We start from the raw sequence: 22,947 nt of genomic DNA, 5'->3' as shown, positions 1-22,947 counted from the left end.
GCTATGATTGACTCTCCTACATCGACACCTCACTGTGGCTCTGACACAAAGTCGTCTCTGGAAAAATTTGACTTAAACTGAGGCACAGGGAGCTAATGCACACTTTATTTTAACACACGCTTCACTGTGCTTTGGGATGCTGAAAGATAATACAGGGGGAAGGAAATTTAGTATTACCTGCAAAGAAAAAAAAAAAAAAAAAAAAAGGACTTAAAGGAATTCTGCTCAGCCTTAATTACACCACACAGCTCTAATGCTGCGATCAGCTGGAGCCAGAGCCAATAAAACCTCCATCCGGCTCCCGCACAGCGACCTACGTGAACCTGACTCCTTCCCTGGGCTTGCAGCCCAGAAACGAGATGCAGTTTTCATTTAAGCCATAACGCCTCAACTTTCCCCGGCAGCGCATCCACCCTGAGCGGGTGGGTCCAGCGGGGCTCCCGGGGGAACCGCGGCCGCCGCCAGCGGAGCATCCCCGGCGCCGGCGGGCCCGGCAGTGCCCGGAGGGGCTGTGCCGGGCTGGGCTGGGCTGTACCAGGCTGGGCTGTACCGGGCCGGGCTGTGCGGGCCCGGGGCGGTGAGAGCCGTGAGGAGCGGTGGGCGGGAGATCGCGCCGGGCCCGCCCCGCCGCCGGGAGCGCGGCCAGCGCCGCTCCAGAAGAGGCGCCGGAGCCGCGGGAGCCGCAGGATTACGGCGCTGGCTCCGGGGGAACGACAGCGCTGCGGCGGCTGGAACGGCTCGGCTGCAGGTGGGCAACTTCGGGGAACAAAGTTGGGGAGCGTAGAGCCCCCCGCATCCCTCCGGGGGGATGGAGCGGGGAAGCGGCACCGGGGACACGGACACCGCTCCGGGGATGCAGCGCCGGGCACGGGCGCTCGGTACGTGCCGCTGTCCGCTTGGGTGGTGCTGGCAGGTGCATTTGCGAGGCTCCGAGCCCACCTGCAGGGAGCTGCTGTCCCCCCAGTCCGCCTGTCCCGGGGCCGGGGCTCCCCCGGGGCTGGGGATGCGCTCCGGGTACCGGCGTGCGGCTGCCGGCGGTCTGAGCGTGTGCGCGGGGTTTGGGCTTTTTCCCCCTGTAAAATTGCTCTGAGTCTGGAGTTGCTCAAGTTCTAAAGCTGGGCGGCTCTGGCTCTGCTTTTAATTAAATGCTAATTGTCTCGAATGCGAGAAGACGCGCACGGAGCTCGCCCCCAGCTCTGGTGTCGGCGGGGCTCTGCCGTGTTGGGCTCAAACATCCCCCGCACCTCGCCAGTGAAGGCTCGTTCAAAAGCTTGTTCCTTTCGCTCTCGAATGAGAATTTCGCTCTTTCTGCACGTCCCTCGCGGCCGTGCGGGCTCGGGTGAGTCGTGGCCAGGCGGAACTTTGCCGTCGGGCGGGCAGAGCGGGGCGAGCCGGCCCCGAGTTCCAGCCGCGGCTGGGCTCAGCCGCTGCCGCGCTCCCCGCAGAGCCCCTGCAGCGCCCGCCGCCTCCGCTCCTTCCCTGGCCGCTGGTCTGCCTTCTCGGGCAACTTCATGGCTCGTACCAGCCTGGGTGCGAGCTGCTGGTGTCCCCAGCATCGTGTTGTGTCGCCTTGTTGCCAGCCCAGCCTGCTGGGGTTAACCCAGATCCAAGCACCATTTTGTGGGATGCGTCGGAGGGAGATCAGCCCGTTCCTGCTGGGGAATGATCCAGCGATAGCCTGGGGTGGGAAGGGCTAGTTAGGTGTACCTTACTGGTGCCACTGACACACGCACAGAATCAATACTGATTTTTAGCTGTCGTGTTTTACACGGGGGGAAGAGTGTCAGTATTTCTGTTGAGTGCAAAAATCAAAACCAGGAGCTTATGAAGGACAAGAAACTCTCCAAAGTATTGACTGCTGTATTTTGCAAGAGAAACTTGAACTCCAGCTTAAGCTGCATGCCAGGCTTGTTCAGTGATGTATTTTTGAAATGTATATGGGGAATTACGAACAAAACTAAAATCAGGAATGGAAATACTGAACTTGTAAGCGCTGAAAGTGTGTTAGTACCCATGTGGAATTGTTCCAGAAAGTTGTTTGTCATGCAGGAGACTTCCCATAGTAATCTGGCAAATGCATTTGAGGGGGATGATTGGTGAAGGTGCTTAACTCTTGCCAAAACGCTGCTGACTTGGTGTTGGGGCTGTGGCTGAAGGTGCTGTGAGCTCTGTCCTGCCACGCTGGCTCTTCCCAGCGCTCCCAAAAATCCGTGCTGCTTCTGCTCCTGTCTCTCACTCCCTTGCACAGCCGGGGCTGGATGGAAGCGCTGCTGGAAGCTGTGCTGTTTTCTGGAATAAAGCAGTGGGAGGTGCTGCTCGGAGCACAGGATCTGTGGGCTGCCAGTGGCTGTGGGGTTTTTCCAGAGTGGGTTTTGTGGATGTCACCTCCATGAATAGAACAGGTAGGGGATGTCTAGCTGATCTGCAGCTTGGTTTTTTCTGTGTTGAGGAAGTTAAACCACTGGGTTTGGGGGATTTGCTATGGGGTGGTGGCAGGCTCTGGTGGTGACTCCTGTGGCTCTGTCACTCACTCAGCTCCAGTGTTGCTCACCTAAGTTGGGGTCTTGTCTGGAAATTTGAGCATGCACACCCTGCAAACCCTTGAGCTGGATGTGAAATATGGACCTGCCTAAACAACTTGTTCTTTAAATTCCTAAAGATCACGTCACCGTGGCTAAGGAGCAGTGCCATATTTTCCTGTCAGTTTTCTATAATGCTTCTGAAGTTTCCACCCACAAATGCTTCCAACCACTTCTGCAGGGGCGGTGGTTTTGGTTGTTTGTTTTTTTCTGAGCTAGCTTTGCTGTCTTTGATGTTGTTTATGTTTATGTTCTTGTGGGAATTTTCCCATTGCAATACCACAAGAACATCTTAATGTTGTTGTGATACAGCAACAGGAGGTTTCTGCAAATAGATTCAATCTTTTTACTGTTCTTCCTGGAAGAGGCTGAGTCTTAAAAGTGACATAATCCAGTGGTTTTATATGTATGGAAGTGATCATCAGGATTTACTCTGATACCAGAAGACACAGATTAATGCAGTCTGCAAACAAGATTTTTTGTGTGTATTCACAGTGGTGTGAGGAATTCACCAAGCCTGAAGGGACAGGGAAGTGGTCAGTGATGAGGAGTGACTGGGGCTGGAGGTGAGCATCCCTCCTGACTTTGGATGACTTGAGAAATAATTATAATAATAAATATATAAAAATATAAGTGGTCTTGGTTTACTAGAAAATCAAGGAAAGTGGGAAGTTTGTTCATTTGTAAAGTAAATTTTAATCCTCTTTGGTGCTCAGCTTGGAGCTAGGTCTGTGTTGTTGTGCTGTCAGATCCATAATCTGCCAGTTCATGCTGGGAAACCAGGGAACAGTGGATTGGAGTCCCCTGGCATGCATTGAAGTTGAGCACTACTGAAGATAGAAGTGATGAGAAATGACTTTTTGAAGGGACCTGTGTGATGCAAGCCTTGCTTAAGCTCCTGTTGTGTATGGGTGTTGTCAAGATGGGTTAAATGGCAGGATACTGTGAAATTAACCTTTGTTTGGAGAAGCTTAGGAACCTAATGTTTTGGTTCTTCAAAACTGAATGTGCCACAGAAACTGGCTCTGGAAATGGACTTGCCTTGGTGCTCTACTGCTGCTGTCTTTAAAATATATCTGCAGTGACAGCAATTCTTATTTCAGGTATTGTTGGTTGGTTGGTTGGTTTTGCAGCTCTCAAGCTGAAGTTTCCCTCTCTCAGCCAAACCAGGGGGAGTTCAGTCAGTGATTAGCCCACTGAAAAACAACTGGAATGCAGAAAAATGAAATTGGAAGAGCTGTAGTTCCCTCCTGTGCCAACATCTCCACCTTTGATTTAGTGAAGCTGTTTAGAATTGTAACCCAGACTTTTCAGTGGAGATTTGATAGTCCACATTTTGTAGGACGTGGTGTAGGAAAATGAATTGCAGGAAAAAAATTAAATCATTATCAGTGATACCTTGTGATGTGCCTTAACCAGGAGAGGATTAGGTAAAGGCTGCAGGTTTGCATCAGCTGAGAAGTGCTTTCCTCATTCAGAGCTCAAAAAGCCACACAGTTCTCTGGTCCACTGAGACAGATGAAAACCAGATCAGAGCTGATGGCCTTTTAAACAGAAGTGTACCCAGGAGAGCACTGCTGGGGTAACAAGGGTGGGAAGGGGGGAAAAAACCTTTGAGCTTTGACTACAGTCAACTGAAATTTACTGTATATTGATTTATTTTTTTTTTTAGTGTACTGTCTAATACAAAGAAAAGACTTCATACAGAGTGAGGGGAAGTGGCAGGAGTTCAAAAATCTTATGGATTCTCAGTCTTGATTGAGTGAAGGTGGTGGGCAGCTGGTGAAATAAAGGAGTTAGGTGGTATTTTATTACTGTAAAGTTAAAATCTGCATGTTGAAATTTGGTCAGTTGAAATGCAGGCCATAGCATTGGCTTTATTTTTAAAGAGTAGTTAGTTTTATACCCCTGAAGTTTCACTTTCTGAGTGTAATAAAGTATAATAATATTATTTTAAAAAAGTAATACTTTCCTTTGGCACAGCTGATGTAGGAATTTTTCCCAGATGATAACATCCAGGTATTTTTCTCTTGAAAAATTTATCTGTTAATTAATGTAAAGAATAATTAATTAACTGTCAGAGGTGTTGCACTTCCACCTAGGGGAGGCAGCAGTGGGAGCTGCTGAAGTTGTGCTCAGCCCTGGACAATCCCACCTGCATCTCATTCTCTTCTGGAGAAACCCATTTAATGGGAACAGCCGGGATTTGAAACCTGGACATGTATTTTAGTGTTTTCTTAATCCTGATTACACACAGGAGGAACTTTATCTGTGTTTGACTGAATCATGAAATGCTTAAAATCTGGGCTGCAGAGCTGCCAGGCTGGGGGCTCCCAGAAAATGAGCTGTGGGCTGTGAAAGGCTTTGGAGTGAGTGGTGATAGGAGGAGAAAAGCAGGGTGACCAGACTTGTCTGGGGGGTTCTTTTTGTCAGGCAGTTCTTGGTTGCTGGCAAATACAAATAATGCATTTGAGGGGGAACACTGCCTGTGATGGCAAGGGGTGAATAGGTGTGAGCAGGAAAGCGCTGAAAAAAATCTTTGTGCTGGGGAAATCTGACTTAAAGACAGAGACAGAGACCTCCCTGAGACCCTGGGGACCCTTGTGCTCCCTGATATTCTGCAATTCCAGGATGGAGCAGGGTTCCTGCAGGCCCTCACCAGGTGTGTGAGCAGCTGTCTCTGCTTTCCTGAGCCCAGCTTATTTGCAGAATGAGTCCAGAACTGCTAAACTCATTCAGCTGTTCCAGATTCATCCTCCACACTGGGTTTAAATGAAGTAAACTAAATAAAGCTGTTTTTAACTCTAGTAAGTCCCTTGTGTAGTGCACAAAGGAAGCTGTAGAGTGCAGAGCTGTTCTGGCTGAGTGAGGGGTGATGGACACAGCACTGCAGGAGGCACCAGGTAAGGGCAGGTCTCCTACCATTCCTGTAGATCTGTTCCTACAGATCTATTCCTATATCCTTTTCCCTTTTGAGATATATGGTTGAGGAAAAACCCACATGTACATTCAATTTTAGCAGGGAAGTGAGAAATCATGAATTTTACTGTAGCTTTGAAAAAGTGGTTTGAACCTTGTTGAAGCATTATGGTTAAATCCAGATTCCTTCTCCACCAACATTACAAGTGGTAATGAGCTACCCTGGTATTAACTATTCTTAAAAACTCTCCTCTCACTATTCCTGGTTTTTGTCACTGACTCTTTGAAAAAAAATAAAAAAAAAAATCCTACTGCTTTTCTAGCACTGCTGAAATCACAGTGCCATGTTCCTGATGTGGGAAGCATATTTCACTTCAATAGGCCTTGACAATTCTGAAGAGTATTACTGCTCAACATGTTCAGGCCTTTTGTGAAATGTAAAATATAATAAATTACAGCTGTTTGTAGCTGTAAACCTCTCATTGGAGTAAACTAGGGGGGAAAATCAACTGGTTTTCCACAGTCTGGCTTAATGTGAAGCATGTCCAGCATCCCTTTTGCTTGTGCTGAGGTCAGGACAGTAATTTCCAGTGTGCTGCAGTACTTGACTACATCAGGAGCAATTCCTGTCTAATCCAATCCAGGGTGGATCAGTAAATGATAAATTCTGTTTAGCTTGCAAGCATACAGATTTTCATAGTTCATTTGCAGAAGGATCACGCATCTCTGCATTTGAAGACATTCCATTTGTTGAAGTTGGCATCTCTTAGCATTCCTGGTGAAATGTGCAAGATGAAAAACACTGTTCTAATGACGTATTACTGTGGAGTATTCTACAGGGAGAAACCAGCAAATTCAGCTGGTATGATTGTTGCAGAAACCTCTGTTTATTCGGCTGGATATTGCAAAATATTTTGATTTTATCCTGCCTTCTTAAAGCTCGGCGCAGTCACCCGGATGTGTCTGTCCCACCTGTCCATCTGTCCTGCTGCTTGAGGAGAGTTGGACTGTAAACCCACGGAAAGAGGGTTTGTTTTTGCCAGACTGGGGGAGATACTTGATTTTTGTGAGATGCTGGAGCAGGTAATATCCCTTGGTGTGGTCCTGGGTGGTGCAGTTTTCACATCGAAAGCTCATGACTAAAATATCAGCGTTCCTGCGATGACTTTTTCTTTGTTTAATAGGAAATCTTTGGTGCCTGCTGCTGCAAGTGGGGTGCAGCTTGTTGTGTGGGCAAAGCAGAGTGGGAGGAGAGCTCTCTGCAGCACCCTGGGTAATTTAACATCTCAGCCCAGTGTGTTGGTGTAGGTTGTAAATGACAATAAAAAGAAAAGGCTGTATATGCATGTTTGCTCTGCCAGGGTAATTTATAAAGCCCAGTGTAATTGGGAACATTTCTGCCAGGTCACTGCTTGACCACCAGCACCTCTTTACCTCTGAAGTTTGTGTGCTCAAGCACAGGCTGCAGGACAATTAAATAATAACTGACCTTTTTTTTCACTTTTAAAAAACAAATGCTCTAAAGAAGGAGGATGAAGAACCATTAGCATCTAGCATGATATGAGTGCTTTCATTTCCATTGTTAGGATCAGCAGAAGACCCCGGGTTTCTATGGTTTGCAGTCCTTCAAGTGCATCACTTGAGCATTTAAGAGCATGTTTTTAGCGGTGTGCACCACCTTTGGATAAAGATTTATTGATGCTGCAGAGCTGTTGTGTTTGTGTGTGAGTCAGTGGTGTATGAAAAGCACCTGTTTGCACACTGAGCTTTCCACCCCTCAGAAAATGTTTTGTTGTTTTAGACTCAAGATCTCATCATTGATCCTAAGAAAAGGAAGATTACCTTGATTTACCTGCTGTAAGGCCTTCCTGCTAAAAGTGGTAGAAGTTGGCTGGCTAAATTCATGCTGGAAACTTGAGTTTTGTGTGTTGGAGTGGAATTGCAGCTTACCTGGACCTGTGTTAGCCCAGGGCTGCATTCACAGCCCGCAGGAGCTGTGTGCCATCCCTGCCTGCCTGCAGGGGAAATGCACTGAAATGGGTTTTTATCCTTCTGGGCAGCAGCTGCTCGTGTGTAACCCTTTGCCATTCTTGGGCATTGACTTCTTTTCTACTCTTGACTAAGCAAGGGTTAGCTTTCCTCCTAGAAGGAGCTAAATTAATGTAAACCAGAGTTATTTTCCTCTCCCCCCCACTTTTGAGGGGCTGCACTCTCACACAGCACTATTCCTCTCATTGATTGTCACATCTTTCCTGGTCTAAAAATCCTGTTGAAATTATAGTGGAGAAAGCAGTGAAGCCTTACAGAGAGCTGTTTGTAGAATCAAATGCAGTTCTTGGAGTGGTTGCATACACGTGGTAGTTTTCCTTTTAGTTGTGGAGCTTAATCTGGTTATAGATCTTGCAGTTTTTCAATTTCTCACTATAATTTTTGTAGCTATTTGATTTTGAATTTCACATTGACTATTTTTGCTACTGTATTGCTGAAGAAAATAAAAATTGCTATGGCCCTGGTGAAGAGCAGTGTTTCTAATCCTTTAAAAGCTGTGGTTTATAGTCTCTTTGAGCATCTCTTTTCCTCAATAAGCTTAAAATGCAAACAGAAGTGGTGTTACATCTAACAGTGCTGTTCTTCTGCTGCTGTTAAATGAAGGATAAGTCAAGTTTCATGCCCTCTGCTCCTGGAATAAGAGATTGTGGATTTTGCTTGGCACTTTTTTCTGCAGCAGGTTCTTCCCTGCCACAGATCAGGTGCACTTGGAGACTGCAAAGTTACTCTGCAGATCTGTCCTCCCACAAAACAGCTGAAATAAGCTGGACCTTGATGAGGAAAGGCCCCTGGCCAGAGTGACACCCCTGGAAGTGGTGGTGGTGGCACTTGGTGCCTCTCCAGAAGGCACTGAGGTGAAGGAAAGGACTTTTCCAAGTTTTTTCCTACTTTCTTCAACACCTGCCAAGGAGGACTGGAGTGTCTCTCTCCTGTTTGTTACTCATTCAGTTCATTGGATGGAACTTAATCAAGCCTGTAGTAAGTCCTTAGGGCTTTGACCTCATCCCTATCCTGTCTCATAAATACCCTTGCTGAGCCCCATTGTGGGTTGATGGGTTTATTTCCAGGTTTATTTCCAGATGAAGAGTCTGAACAGCCCTCAGTAGTTGTGTTTGGTGACTGGAATGGCTGCAGAGTTTAAACTCCTTTCTAAAGCTCTTCTGCTTTCAGAAGTACCACCACAAAGCAGCTTCTTCATAGTCAGGCTCCTCTTAGAAATGTGAAATGATCTCTGGCTCAGAAGCTGGGCTTAGTGTGCCATTTCCCAAGTCTTGCAAGGGAAACATCAAGGAAAACAAACATGGAACTCCTCTACTAAACTGTACCTGACTTTTCCTGGACACATTTTTTTCGGAGGGGACTTGGATTTTTTGCTTCTTTCCTTGGTCAGAGGGCAGGATGACTCCTGAGATATCTGTCCCAAGTGTAACTTAACCTGAGCACTGCTTGCCATCACTTGCTGGATGTGCTCCAGAGTTAAGAAAGTTGCATAAGCTCCTTATCTGGAGCTAAGCAGCTTAAGGAGGTTGCAAAGCTTCACCACCTCGTGCTTCTCCTGTGGATCTGTTTTAACACACTCCTCTCTTCCACAAGCATCTGAACATCCTGATGGTGCAGATGTTGATAACCTGCTCCGTTACGTCCTCCTGAAAGAACAGAAAGCTCCCAGACCTTTGTGCAGCTGTAGATACAGAATGAAAACATAACAGTAAAATGTGTGAAACTGATAGAAAACTGTGCTGTGGTTTGGGATTAATTCTGGAGTTTTCTCCAGTCTGTTCTCCTTCTGAGATGGGCTCTTGATTACTTCATGCAGAATAGGCATCAGTTCTGATCTGAGTCATTGAATCCCTTTAATTCCTCACCTGGTCCCTGCTGCCTTTTTGAGAACCTTGGGCATTGTCACAGTAGGTGTTTCCAGCCTGAAAAATTGTATGCCTCAAACCTGTAAATCCCTAATGACATAGACATAATTACTTCTAGTGTCTAAGGATGTTCTCTGTCCAGCAGAAAATAGTCCAGAGTGATTTTTAAAGAGAACCGGGCTTGGAATTTTTATTTGGAGCATATAACAACACCCTGAACATAAAAATTACTCTTTTTTTCCCCCTGCAGTCAACCTAGCAAAATGAGCAGAAGAAAAAGTCTCCTCTGTCCTGATGCCCCTTCACAATATTGTAACAAGGGCCATCTTCTGCCAGCCCTTGGCTCCCTGCAGCAGGCAGAGAGGAATCAGCAGTTCCTCTGTATTTTCAGGAAAATTTGAAGTGCATTATTCCCCAGAATAAGTGCTGCAGACAGTTAAGTGCCTGTAATTCTAATGCAAATTTCTTTTAATTCTAGATTGGTAAAGATCCACATTTTTCTTTTCCAAAAGGCTTAGCAGCTTGTCCAGTAAGCCTAATTAAAGATGGTAATGGCCATTCCATTCTCAGATTGATTTATTCCTATGCAAAGTGATTTGAACTGGTTAACTGGCACCTGTGCAAAGGGGTTGAGATACAAGCAGGGATGGCAGCAGAGAGCTGATGTGATTTTCTTACTGTCACAAAAGAAATGTTAATGTTGCACTGATGGAAAACCCATTTACTCTTTCCTTTTGTAATGTTTAACGCACAGTGAACTTAGAGAGAATCTCAGAATGGTTTGGGTTGGAAGGGACCTTAAAGGCCATTCCCCTCCCATCCATGGGACACCTTCCACTGTCCCAGGCTGCTCCAAGCCCTGCCCAGCCTGGTCTTGGGCACTGCCAGGGATGCAGGGGCAGCCACAGCTGCTCTGGGCACCCTGTGCCTCTGTCCAGACGAAGGAAACTGCAGTTCTGGGCACACTTGTTATTTGTTATTTATCTGGTTCCTTGCAAACCCTCCTGAGGGATGCATTGTTCTGATACATTCCATGAGTTCTCTTTGCATTATGTGGAGGATTTCTAAAAAAATCCAGCCTTTTGTTTCACTGGGATATGTTTTATGTACCTGAAACTTTCCTGACAAAAATGGGTTGGTACTCCTAGGCTTTATCATCAATTGGCAAAGCTCTGTGATTGTGTTCTTCCTCTCCATGAAGCCAAATATATGGAGATCCAATTAATATTATAGGAAAGTGAAAGAAGTCTTGAAAGTCTCCTCTAATACTAGGCTTTGAAAAATCCTTCTTCTTTGATTCATTGTGGTCAGGTGAATTTAATGGTCTGCTTAAAAAAAAAAAAAAAGAAAAAAGCTAAAGGCTCCTAAAGCCTTTGTAGAATTAAAATTCTTTTTTATGAGTTAAAACCCGCGTTGCAGGCACAGCTTCAAGTACTCTTGTGCAGGGTTTTTTTGTTGATGAGTTTATACTTTGTTCTTGTGCCTGGCTTGCAGTGGTGCCATTAACACAGTGTGTTCTTCAAGGCTCTGATTTTTACCTTCTCTCCTGTACAGTGAGGGATGCAGAGATGTCCCAAATATTTCAGCAGCTGCAGCCTCTTTCAGGCCATGTGAAAAAGATGTGACTCCTCAAATTCCGTATTCAGCTTGGAGTATCTTCTCCCTGTGAGGAAGATGAGAACCCATCCAATATACGTGACACGCACAAATATCCATTCTTCAGAGAGGATCTTTCCTCCTGATGATGGTAAAAATGAAATGCAGAAGATCTGGAGTTCTCTGGGAACACATCTGGAAGGAATTCAGGGATGCTGCTCCTAGATCTGAGAGGTTTGGGAAGAAGTATTGGGTAAGACTGTGTTTTAGCACAGAAAAATGCAGATTTAGTGGTGGATTGAACTTATGTTGCACATCTCTAGTCTCTGTTTCTAAGGGACCTCTGGTGTCTTCCTTTGCTGGCTCAAAACTGCTGGCTCAAAAGACAGGGCTGCTGTTAAACCATATAAACAGTTTCCACTCTGTGCTTTAAATCAAGGTGCGAGTGGATCTTGCTGAAGGGAATAAAGCAGCTTTGTGTGCCTGTGGGCTCAGTGCACAAGGGCTGAGCTCTCTGGTTCAGTGGGTTTATTGGTTTTTAAAGAATTATGAATTTAGTTTGAGGTCATTTCTGGAAAAGCACTTTCTCTTGGTCTGCAGTACACGATTAATGGTGAGAGCAACGCCAAGTGCATTAAGACATGAAGTGAACCTTGGAGATCTGAAAGAAAAACAGCATCTCCTCAGGCCTGGGGCTTGCTGCTGTGTTCCTGTTAGACATGGTGCAAAAGAATTGTTGCTCTATGAAGGAAAGTGATATTTGGGAAGTGGAGCTTTTTGGTTAGTAAAGCTCCCAGTGTAACTTTTCTGGAGCTGTACCTCATACTCACTTTGGTGCCATAATTAACCTCACAACAGTATCAACATCATCATTATGAAATGAAGCTCCTGAACCTCAGAATTTAAATTTGTGCTTGTTTCTCCATCCCTCTGCATGGGCTCTCTCTGCATCACCCTTCTGCAGATTTGTTTTCCTGCCAGGGCAGAATGCCAGGGCATTTTGTATCCTGGTATTTTCAGTACTTTACAAACCAATTAACCTCTCTCCCCATCTTTTTTTCCTTCCATGTGTTTCAGACCTTTGTCAGACAGAGATTTCCTAATTTGAATTTAGTTCCTAAGTCAAGAAATTGATTTTTTCAGCTCTTTAGTTGCTCTTAGGTTCATCACCACTGAACATTATCTCGGTGTAGCTCTCTGCTCCTTCCAGTTTTGTTTGGGTTTTTGGTGGTTTTTTTTTTAAACCAAAGCTGTCAAACTTGTCCAGCAAAGCCAGTGGAGTCTTTATCACATCTAACCTTGTACTGATATTTAAAGATATCTTGTTAAGTAATTTAAATACTTGGTTGTTTGGGTTTTTTTTTTCTCCCTGAAAGTGAGGCCTCATTACATGGGAAGGCTAAAAGAGGTGTTCCACAGTTGTTTGGCTAAAAATGCTGGTTTTCTTTGCTGGTTTTGGTGGATCAGCCACATTTGTATGCATTAATCTCGGGATGGGCTGTAACATTCATCTTTAAGTGTCAGTAGAAGACAACTCAGTGGAATTTAACCTCTAATTTCTCCTTTTTCCAAATCATGGTCTTATGCTGAGACTCATTTTCCTGAAGAAACAAGGAACAAAGATACCCAGATAATAACTGTAATATCCAGATTGTACAAAACTGAGATGAGCTTCCTTTCCATCTCAGGATACTGGCCTCCTCCAGCAGTGAGTTAATGAAGCAAATGTGTCTCTAAACTAATGCTGGAATGAAGTGGATTAATGAAGGGGAGCAGGGATGTGGGCAGCAACACACAGAGAAAGTGAGGACTGGGAGGAGGTGGTGAAGTGTTCGTTAAAATGAAAATAATAACTGAAAAAAAACATATTCTGGGTTATTAATAATAACCATAAAATGGTTTGATTCCCTTGCTTTCCTGTGTGAGAGCACACAAATCAGCCACACTCATCCTCTGAACATCTCTAGTGGGATTCTCATGGTCCCCTGTGGGTTTTGTTCTGCCTCCTGGTTGGGTGTTTCTTCTCTTACAATCTCACTTTTTGATTAATATCTCTGCTACCGGTTTGAAATTTGGCTGAAATGCAGTATTCAAGTTCTCAGGCAATGTCTCATAGTTTCCTTTGTTAAAAAGAAAAGCAACTTTTTCACAAAAACATTTGAGCATTTTATTCCTATTCATAAGAGAGGAAACTCTCAGACTGAAGAACTTTTCAAGTGAAACTTCATAGACATCAATGCAGATTAAGCTGCCTTGGTCTCAAGAAGTAGAAGGGGGAGGGAAAAAAAGTGCAGAATTGGGTTCAGCTCTAACCATTCAGCTGTGACTTTGAGCTTTTCTCTCCTTTCACATCAGTGCTCTGTGCTGCAGGGGATTATTTTCCTGCATGTGACTTGGAGGGAGATAATCACAGACAGGATAGATTAAGGGTACCTGTGGCCATATCTCCCAAAGCTCAGTTCCTTGCTGAAATTGGTGAATATTTCTATCAAGCTCCTCCATTCCCACTCTCTCTCTGTATATATATATTTGAAAAGAATAAGAAGAAGCAGCCAAAGCTGTATATAAATGTAAATTTCATTTTTTTTCTTTATTCCTCTTGTTTGCTTCCATGCTGAAAGCATCTATCCCATTTTTCTCTCTTACTTTATTACTTCTTGGGAATGAATTGTTCTTTTCTGATTAAACACAGACAAAACATCTCCTTACCTGTTGCATCTTGGGCTGTAAACAGATGGGATGCTGGAGCATCAATTTTATGTCAGCTTTGGTCTGGGGAGTTTCACTGATGTTGGTTAGGAAGAAACAAATGTGAAATAATAATAAAATATCAAATTCACAGCATGTGTAGGATCCATTTAGAGGACAATCATCAGCCTTTGTGTCATGTAGTAAATTTATTTCTTTGAGTTTTTGATGGATTAGACTCCCTAATGTTAAAAACCCCAAATAAAACCAGCCCAGCCATCAGCCATCATCTGCAGGGCAGTGGGAAAAGGCTGTCCTGTCTTGCTCTGAGTAAATTGGCCAGAAAAGTCTGCATTAAAATTCATTATTTAAGAGTTTAAAATCTGCTGTCTTGGAGGCATTTTCCATTTAAAAGCCAAGGTGAGGCCAGGGCTTTGTGGGAAGCCCCAATTCCATGGTGGCATTTGGGTGGGAGAGGTGCAGGTTCTCATTTTCACATCTGTTAGGAATTCCTTTTAATTTCTCTTGGGGAAAGAGAAGTGACTATACTGCTTTTTGTGGAAAATTCCTGGCTAATACAATGTACAGATTATGTTTTAAGGTTGGATTGGGTGTTTTAAAGATGTGGTGGTGTATGGGAGGTATCTCTTCCTGTGTTGTGTTGATCATATGACAGAAATGCCATTTAAATGGAATAAATTTTCTTGTTGGCGCTTGAGCATTAATGAGACTTGGGAGGAGGAAAGAGAGGGTGAGAAGGAAGAGGTTTTTGTGCCATTCTCTCTTTAGTACACATGAAACTGATATATATATTTGTATATACATGAGTGTGTCTGTGTAGGTAGCTACACATTTTACTGTTTACCCTAAAAAGTCTCTGGAGTTTTTCAGTCCCAAAGTGTCTGACTGTTTAATTTGTCAGCTCTAAAGGCACTCAACACAGAATGATTTCCTGATGTGTTGCAGTTTAAGTTGTCAGTGTAAGGGAAGTTCAGTGGGTTGGAAATGTTTCTGCCTGCTCAGATGGAGTTTGAGCCTCGTGCTCATTTTGATGAGGGTTTTTGGCACCAAGAGCAGCAATAGGGAGCTCTGAAAATCAAAGTAACCTTAGGAGAAGTTAAACACTGCCCTGCTGATGTCAGTTTGGGTACATATGGATGTTGAAAGTATCTTTGCGTTGAGTTTTACATTCTTTTAAGTTGATCAGTAATATTGTCAGCAGTTTTTAAGTGGAGTGTCAGTGTTGCTGTTTTGTGGTGTTTAATGGGCTGTCTATAGTTGGTTTTCATTGTCTCATTTTTAATTTGTTTCCAGTCTTTTTGTTGGGAGGGAGTTGGGGACAGGCTTCAGGTTTGTGTCACATTTTTTGTTCTGTTTATTCAGGGTCTTGCTGGCCTGTTGTCACTTTGCTCCCTGGATGCCTCAGTTCAGGATCTGCTTAAATTTTATTTCCTGGCACTTGCTCAGGTGTAGGATCTTGTCCTATCCTGTGATTTTGAGTAGAGGCATGAGGGAGAACAGCTCATTCTGTTAAAAAACATATTTGAGGAAGACTGTTTTACCATGGGGTGTAGCATGATTGGAAATTCATCAGCCTGTAAATTTTTGATGAGGAGGGAACTGTTGACAAATTGCTGCAGGTGACCCTTGGAGCCAGGGCAGCCAGCATGGATCAGCATTCCTGGGGATCCGTGTGGGATGTGGGTGTTAATTCCAGCTGGACACCAGAGAGGCACAGAGCAACGTTGTTCTGGCCGAGGAATATCAAAGTGGAATTATGTATGCAGGGGAAAGTGATGAGTTTTTATTGGGGCAGCCGTGCAGGATGAAAGAGGCTTTTGAAGCTGTGATTTGTAGTGGATGGCACTGAAGGTGCTTGCAGGGAAATGCTGATTTTTGAGCCACAGGGAACATGGAGAGAGACAATTGACAGGGGATGGAGTGATGGGACAAGGGGGAATGTCTTCAAACTGACAGAGAGTGGGTTTAGATGGGATATTGGGAATAAATCCTTCCCTGTAGAATGGGCAGGCCCTGGCACAGGGTGCCCAGAGCAGCTGGGGCTGCCCCTGGATCCCTGGCAGTGCCCAAGGCCAGGCTGGACACTGGGGCTTGGAGCAGCCTGGGACAGTGGAAGGTGTCCCTGCCATGGCAGGGAGGTGAAATGTGTTCTTTAATGTCCCTTTCCACCCAAACCATTCTGATTCCAATGGTCACCCTTCTTTTCAGGGACTAAGAATTGAGCCAGCAGCAGAATCTCCCCTGTGCTCCTGGCAGCCCTGGATAGTTTGGAACACAAATGCAGACACGGGAGTCATTCCTCTTACGGAAATAAAAATCAAGTCTCACCCTTTCCCCCCAATGCAGCTGCACAAGCCAGAGTTCACCCAACTTCATATTTGATTTTTTTTTTAATTCCAACAGCTCTGATTTATTTATCATAATTCTCCAGCCCTGCATTATTTTGAAGTGATTTGTGACATGCTGTCATGTGGGTTCGCAGAATTCCTGACCTCTGGAAGTACCTGCCTTGGGATGACTGGTTGAAGGTGTTGACCCATAAATGTTATTAAAAGGGGGTCTGGAATTGGTAGGTCACAGGGGTGAAGCCTCAGGCATAAAAATTACAACAACAGGGGCCTGAAAATAGCAGAGGAAATACTTGATTTTTGACAGGTCATTCTTCTGGAAAAAAAAAAGAATTTTTCAAGTTGATTATTGGTTTAAAGTACTGTTATTCTAAGAAAGGAAGAATTAATGGGCAGAGCATGGGTCATGTCATCAAGGGTGCATTACAGGTTTGCCATTTTTGTGTTCATCAGCATGGCTTTAAATGCACAGGTTTGTGCTGTCACTGGTTGGGAAGGCATTTAATAATCACTGAAGTATAGAGATGTATCTGTACAGAGTAATAAATGGAAATATTTAAAGTAGCAGCTGAAGTTGGCTTTTGGCACTGAGTGGTGAATATGATTATCTGCTTTTCAATTTTATTAACACTTGTGCAGAATCTCAAACTTCTCTTTGTGCTAAATATGCAAAATTCTGGGTTACCCCAGGTAAAGAATTCTTCCTGCAAGTATTTGTTTTTTAACAATCTTCTTTCCTGTGTGTTTGGGAAATACAATTTTGTCACTGAAGGAAGTTTTTGGTTGGAGCCTGGGAGTGAGTTTGGTGTTAAACACAAAGTCTGTGTGCAGATGAGATAAAGCAGATTTCCACAGCAGTTCAGTGTGTGGATGTCTCACTAAGTAATGCAGAAAGGGGCAATATAATTCTGATTTAATTTAATAGCTGCATGAAAAATTAATCTGCTCTAGCAGTGTAACACCTTCAGTGCACCAACACTAAAAATAGTTTCCAGGACCTACACGTGGCATGAGATTTGCATCACTGTGGTGGGAATTGGTCTTCAGTGTTTGCTGGGTTTTGAGTTGCTGTTGCTTCAGACTTACTAATTTTAAATTGTAGCTCATAACTGATAAAGTGGCAAGAGTTTAAAGAGAGTCTGGTGAGCATTTCCTGGAAAACTTTGTGAAGAATGCATGGCTGGTTCTTTGGTGAGGTGTTCCCATGGGTGTGCCAGGGTTGATGGGCTGAGCTGTCTCCACAGGTGCTGAAGAGTAAAACACCTCTGGGAGGATGTGACGAGGCTGATGGTCTTAGAGCAGGATTCCTGAGGAGTTTAAGATAAATATCTCTCCTTAATTATTTTCTTTTTGCTGCTGTGCTGCTTTTGTCGAGGTGGAATAGCTCGTGTGGTAAAGGCTGAGCTGAGCTGAAGGTGTTTCAGTGGTGGCAGAACTGCAGCAGGGAGCTCAGCAAACCCTGCTGGTGTGTGCAGGGGCCGGGCTGTCCTGAGGAATGAGAGAGAAAAAGCAGAAATGCTCCGTGGCACTCGCTGCGGGCAGAGCGGCCATTCCATCACTGCAAATGTCCCTTGCTGCCCTGGGAGCAGGAGGGGCTGGAATCAATCCCAGGGCCAGGGAGGGTGTTCTGCAGCAGAGCCACCTGTGTGAGCCGAGCTCCAGGGAGGTTTGGATCAAATGCAGAGGATGGATGTGCTGGGCAGGCAGGGGACCGTGCCTCAGAGTCCGTAAATGCAGCCAGACAGGAGAAGCTGTAATAAAACTCTCCACAGAACAGTTGCTGCTTCTTCCACATTAAGCTGTTGTAAATTAATTTTGTATAAATTGATGCTTTTAACTAGGCCTCTGCTAATGGCACACTGGAGAGAGCTTTAATCCTGCTCAGTGCTCGGGAAACGGAGGAGTTTCTGTGGAAGTTCCTGGCTGGTTTTTGTGCTTGCAGCTTGGTCAGGGGGGTTTGGCTGCTGCCAGTGTCCCTGCAGGGACAGGAGGCTGAGGAAGAGCCAGGGGCAGCTCACGGGGCCACCTGGCCAGCAGCTCCTAATGAGTGCTGCTGCCCTGGAACCGGGATCTAATGAGACCCCAAAGGAGTTGGAGCAATCCCATTTATCCTTGGAGCACCATTTGAAACTTATCTCAGGAGCAGGGCACAGCGTTGCTCAGCAGGTTTTGGTGTACTCTGTGCTTTGTCTTGCTGCCCTGGCTTTTAACTGGTCAATAATTTTTTTATTTGCAGCCTTGCAGGTGTAGTGGGTGCATTTGTGTTTCTTTCAGAAGCGTGCTGCCACTGCTGGCTCTGTGCTGGCCAGCATTGCCTCTGTGTTTTGTTTTCTGAAGCCTCTCCAATCTCTCACATGAATTTACTCTGATATCTTACTCTCCAGATCTGCCTGGTGGATGGTATCAAATTGAATTAACTCTTTCCTTCAGCTGACAAAAATCCCTCTAAATTCTCAAACTGGTACTATCTCTACTTCAGTGCAACAAATGACAGGTTCCAGTTGGATTTTAGTAAATAATTAGTGGTCAGCTGTGGCATTGCACAGTCTAACCTTGCCTGGATATTTGCAGATAACCTTTAGCGCTTTTGAGTTGGATTCATCTCCACACAGGTCCAAGTGAACTGGCTGTGTTGGTATCGAAGCACAGTCTGGGGATTCCCTGGTATTAGAGAAAGATTAGCTGGATAAATCAGGTCCAGATAGGACCTACCACAGGGGTTTAGTTCTCCTTCCTTGGGGTGTTCAAAATCCTGTGACTGTAGAATTTTTCTAATTATTTTTTGTTGACCGTGGAGAGGTAAGTGTGGCATTGCCGTGCAAAACTGGAATATTTCCATCATGGCACTGGTGCCTTCAGGCTTGGACAGGGACGTGGGAGGCAGAGGTTTGACTCGGTGGAGAGGAAATTCCCAGCTCAGCTGTTTCCTGATGGAAATCTGGTGGATTGGGTCACTTCTCGTAACTGCTGATTTCATCCTGAGGGTAATCACAAATGGATAGCACTCCCTCCCCAAAAAATAAATAAAATGAGCTACTTGAGCTCGTTGTGGAGCATTCAACACCTCATCTTTTCATGGGTGCTGTGGAGATGACTTCAGCATTAACTGGAGGGTAAATATCCTATTTCATCCAGGCGAGTCCCTGGCACAGGGTGCCCAGAGCAGCTGTGGCTGCCCCTGGATCCCTGGAATGTCCAAGGCCAGGTTGGACACTGGGGCTTGGAGCAGCCTGGGACAGTGCAAGGTGTCCCTGCCATGGCAAGGTGGGAGTGAAATGATCTTTAAGATGCTTTCCAACCCAAATAATTCCATGATTTTATGAGATTTTAATAATTCCCTGCCTTAGTAAAGGTCTGCTGACCTCTAGTGTCAGGACATCACTTGGTTTTCTGTGCTGGGCTTTGTGATCAATACAGAAAAATAAGTTCTGGGTCTCCACAGCTCTCCTGAGCTCCAGGAAATTCTGATTAAATTAGACTCCATGACTCTACAAATTCCTTCTGCTCAAACTCCAAGTTTAAAATGAACTTGCCAGCCAGCTCTGACAAGTTCCAGTTCTATATATATAGAAATAAAAATTCCACCTTTAGGGAACTACTTTGTTTTATGTTTGACTCTGTATAGTAAAAATTAAGGTCACTGAATAAAATTACTGACTCTTGAACCTTTCCCAAACTTTTTATTTCTTTCAGATGTTCATGTGTATCGCTTGCCATATTATATGATCTGAAAGTTCAGAGGTCTGGAAGGTTAATTTTATAGGAAACAAAATGAAGCTGAATTTTTTTATATGTGTGTGCTCCCATCCTACTTAATTTGTTTGGCTGGTAGTTTGTTTTTCTTTTTTGGTTTTGTTTTTGGGGTTTTTTTTCTGGAAAACCAGTTGTTTCCATCAAGAAAATGGTTGGAGCAACTAATGAAAATTGACTTTTCTCTGAAAGTTGAAGAAATTCATAAGAAAGAAATGGAATCTGTTAATTTTTCCTGGTGTTTTTCTCACCACTTCACAGCTTTGCTTTTTTACTGCCTTGAAATACTTTGGCTTCTGAAAGCAGAGCACTACCTAATAATAGGAAGCTCTCTGATTTAAAAATAAAGTTCCATTTCCTTTTGCATATTCTGTGGCTATTACTTTGTTTCTTTACAATCTTTTCCAACCACATCAGGTGCTGTTTGTCTTTATTCTTCCTGGCCTTTACGTACAAAGTGCTGAATTTTGGGGGAGCCAGTTTAAGTCTTATTTCCAAAACCACCCAGATGTTGTGGCTCTGCCCCTTTGCTTCTGTGAAGGGAGACATGAAATTACTCTTAATATTAAGAGTAATTTTATAATAATTGGTACTTTAATAATATTAATATTTTAATATGGATATTTTACTAATTCAATTTTAATGCAATATTACAATGGGACATTTTGAACACAAAATCCAGAGGCAAGGGGCTGGGACCTGAGAAGCAGCTGGGGCTGCGGAGGAGCTGTGAAGGTGACAGGGATGCTCAGTGTTGTCCTTGGATTTTGGATCCTTGCACTGGCAGTGGATTTCTTTGATGCAGGCTGTTTCTATCTCAGAAAAAAAAATTGGAATGTGTGTATTACAAAAAACAACTCACTGCAGCCTTTCTAATACAATATTTAGGGATTTTACCATCTTCATCTTTAGATCACTGGGGTAAGAATGAAAGGGTTGCAGTGAGGCTGAGCTGTGATGTTCAGAATTTGATTTTTTTTTTCTTTTTGGAGCAATGTCCAAGGCAGAAGCTTTCTCCAGTGCCAGGCATTGACCAGGGCTCTGTAAGCAGCCTGATCCCACTGCCTTGACCAGGGTCAGCTCTGCTTTCTAACCCTTCTGTACCCCTCTGCAGAGAAAAACTTCTTTGGGCTCCTTTTCTTTAGGGGAAAGCGATGAGCTGGGGAGGAACTTCAATAAATTCATGCTTTGGGTGTACATCTGGGTTTGCATCTTTGTAAAGAAGATATTATTGAGCACAAGGATGTATTTGTCTGGCTTAGAGCTGGAAATCTCAGCACTCCTAAGTGTGCTGCTTTTAAAATGAAGCAGGGGTATTCAGGAGTAGATCCTAGATTAGCAAAACCTCACAGAACACAGGCAAAATGAAGTGTTTAAAGTCATTTAAGTCTTACAGTGTTGGCTGGTAGCTACTATTCTCACTTTAGATATTAAAATTTATTAAAATAAAATGCAGCCAGAGGTTGAAATGTATTTTTATGATTTTATACTCACATACAAAGCTTTCAATTTTTAATTTTTTTCTTCAGCTTCTACCAAAGCATTTTTTTTCTGGCCTGAAATGGATCTATCACGTTCTGCTTTGCCCAGAGCACTTAGAGAACAAAACCAAATCAATTTAGCTTCTCCATATTTTTCTTTTTTTTCCTTGCAAGACTGCAAGGAAGCTGACACACAAGAGTGACCTACTTTAATATTGATGCTTCACCTCCTCCCCTGCCTGCCCTTCTGCTCTGGGCAGCTGTGGAATTCCTGGGTTCCAGGGGCTGGGGTGGTGATGAATGTCACCCATGGGTAACATTCCCTTGGCAAGGCTTTGTGGGTGCCCTTGGAAACACAGGGTGAGGAATGGCCAATTCCAAGCCTACAGCTTCAACAAGAAGTTTTTTATGTTGTTAAGTTTATTTTTTGTTGTTTGTTTGCCCTTCTTTTTGTGGGGTTTTGTGTTATTTTGATTCTGTTTGTTTGGGGTTTTCTTGTGGATTTGCTTTGCTATGGAAAGCAAAAAGCAAAACCAAAAACCAAACAGCAAAGGAGAAAAGTAAAGCCTTGAACTGCAGATCTGCCACAGAACAGGTTTCTTTGTGACCTCGGTTTTTATTTGGCTCAAGTGTGGACAATGCTCTGAGGCACAGGGTGTGTCCTGTGCAGGGCTAAGAGCTGGATTTAGGATCTTTGTGGGTCCCTTCCAACCCAGGATGTTCTGTGAAGAACTAACCTGTTGCCAAAGCACTGTTCTGAGATTTTTACCATGGAAAACGAATAGAATTTATTGTACTCCCACCACTCCTTTTGGAAACCAATAGCATTTTAGTTGTGTGTCACCAACATTTTTCAATCTGAGATCTGTGAGAACTTGGGTGAGGCTCCTAAAATTGTACCCAGGAGCTGCCCTGGGGTGGGATATTCCCATCTGAGGTGCCTGGGAGTTGCTGCATCTCTGCTGTGAGCCTTCCTCTGTGCCAGCTTTGCTGAGGGATCAATACCTGATATTTGATAGAGATGTGAGGGCTTGGATTTGCTGATTTTCTGGTTTAGAAGCACGTGGGAGAAATGAGAAAGCAAGAACTTCAACACTGGATGGAGGATGCCACTGCCAGCTCTGTGTGGATCCGAGGAGCCAGGGGTGGCAGGATGAGGAAAAAATGCTCTCCTTGTGGCAAAGGGTGATGTGTTTGGAGGAGAGAAAATTCTCATAGCTAATCACAGGCTGGGATGTATCAGACAGGACCCTCTGTTTGAATTCTTTTTCTGGGGAGCTTAGCTACAAATTCAAACACTTGTTCTACAGCAGTATTAAACCCTTAATTCTAATGTTAAAAAAACCAACAATAACCAAAAAAAAAAAAAGGTAGTTCACATGGAAACATCAAGTTCAGGCATCTCAGATGTGGCTCCTCAGAGTTAGTAGTTGCTTTCTTAACCTTCATATGGCCATGAAGGGTCTGTAGGCCAATTGCAGAAGGAATCATTTAGTCTGGGCTGTGTCCTGCCTGTCTCCCCTCCTCTGAAGAAAGAGGATGCTATGGAAGTGACATGCAGAAAATACAAAGGCCAGAGTTGTCCTGGAACTAAAAAAAATTACTGTAAAGCTTCTTCAGGAAAAAAAAACCCAAGTGAAATAATGTCACA

The 22,947-nt window shown here is 44.2% G+C and overlaps 1 protein-coding gene across 2 annotated transcripts in view; it reads left to right on the top strand.

The window, feature by feature from the left end:
• The first annotated feature begins 559 nt into the window (after positions 1-559).
• CNTN3 (contactin 3) overlaps positions 560-22,947 on the top strand; it is a 95,305-nt gene continuing 72,917 nt past the window's right edge. The window contains exon 1 of one of the 2 annotated variants that reach the window (XM_039695319.1): positions 560-748. The gene's annotated coding sequence lies outside the window, so the exon portion shown is untranslated. Of the gene's footprint in view, positions 749-5,423; positions 5,483-22,947 lie in introns of those variants that run through there. The other variant, XM_039695320.1, reaches the window with a different exon arrangement.

This window comes from Passer montanus, unplaced genomic scaffold, assembly GCF_014805655.1.
Source record: "Passer montanus isolate IOZ18808 unplaced genomic scaffold, ASM1480565v1 scaffold9, whole genome shotgun sequence".
Lineage (NCBI taxonomy): Eukaryota > Metazoa > Chordata > Aves > Passeriformes > Passeridae > Passer > Passer montanus.
Note: the sequence above shows the minus strand (reverse complement) of the source record. Positions and strands in the feature narration are given on the sequence as shown.